Source organism: Lactuca serriola, chromosome 8 (genome assembly GCF_051521515.1).
Source record: "Lactuca serriola cultivar US96UC23 chromosome 8, Lser_US96UC23_V15, whole genome shotgun sequence".
NCBI lineage: Eukaryota > Viridiplantae > Streptophyta > Magnoliopsida > Asterales > Asteraceae > Lactuca > Lactuca serriola.
The window spans coordinates 160,696,216-160,697,440 of record NC_136415.1 but is presented as its reverse complement, the minus strand read 5'-3'; the positions used below and the strand labels follow the sequence as shown (position 1 = coordinate 160,697,440).

Sequence of the window (1,225 nt, the reverse complement as noted above, 5' to 3'; positions counted from 1 at the left end):
CAGCAAGGGCAGGGAAATCAAAGGTAATCTGAAATTCGATTATATAAGTTTTTAATGAGTCTCTATTTAATTGAAACTGATTTTAATTTTTACATTCTTTGGTTGATTTTTGGATTACCAGTTTATTATAGGGGATGGAACAAACATGTATGATTTCACATATGTTGAGAATGTTGCACATGCTCATGTATGTGCTGAAAGAGCTCTAGCTTCAGATGGATCTGCCTCAAAGAGAGCTGCAGGAGAGGTAATTTAAATAAACGTTTTCAATTTTACTTGAGATAATATAATATATGGAGTTTTTATTATTTTTTAAATTTCCAGGCTTACTTTATAACGAATATGGAACCAATAAAATTTTGGGAGTTCATGTCACTTATTCTTGTTGGGCTTGGGTTTGAATGGTATATTCTTGATTTTTGGTTTGTTTTCAAGGTAAGATTAAAGCTCCACTTTGTCTTTATTTCTGATTTTATGTAGTTTGCAGGCCAAGAATCAAGATTCTTGCATCTATTGCAATAATCTTTATTTATTTTTATTTTTTAATGTGTTTGGAATTGGATTAGTTATGATGCTTTGACCTAACTCTAACTTATATATTGTTTTGTTAAGCTCTAGATTCCAAAAATGAAAGCTGTCAGTGACACTAAAGACCTTAAAGAAGACCTTAATTATCAAGAAACGTAGGATGATATGACAATCAATGTATGTGTTATAATTCATATGGATAGCGATTTTACTTTTCATGTCATTGTTATTTATTTCATTTTTTGTTTGCAGTTTCTAGCACCTTCCATCTTTACTTCCTATGTATCCAGGTTAATCTAATCGTATTAATTCATGTCTCAAAGTGTGTATTCCAATATCAGGTATCATGATTTGTGTATTTATAAAATTTTGAAATAGGGTCTTGTTCAATGCTTTAGCTGTGTTTGCTCTAAGGGAGATCAACTTATCAAAAGTAAGTTACTTTTTCACCCTTTTATTTAATATTTTTGTGATTGAATGAAAGTCTTAATGAAAGTAATTGACAACCCTTTCTTTGTAAATGATGTTGTGATTGTGGGAGAGGTGTTGTGTTTTTCTCTGTTCCTAGGTAACCTTCTCCACAACAACATTCTACTTAAGCAGGTAAGTAATCAAGATTAAGGGAGACTTGTAATCATGTTTGACATTCCTTTCCAGTAACAAACAGAGTTGTATGATTATTTGTTAGTTTTATAGG

At 30.8% G+C, this 1,225-nt stretch overlaps 1 long non-coding RNA gene across 1 annotated transcript; it reads left to right on the top strand.

Moving 5' to 3' along the window:
- LOC145065599 (uncharacterized) lies at positions 1-386 on the top strand. Its single transcript, XR_013688459.1, has 3 exons — positions 1-23; positions 122-247; positions 325-386. It is a non-coding gene; the product is annotated as an uncharacterized LOC145065599 (long non-coding RNA).
- Positions 387-1,225: the final 839 nt, after the last annotated feature.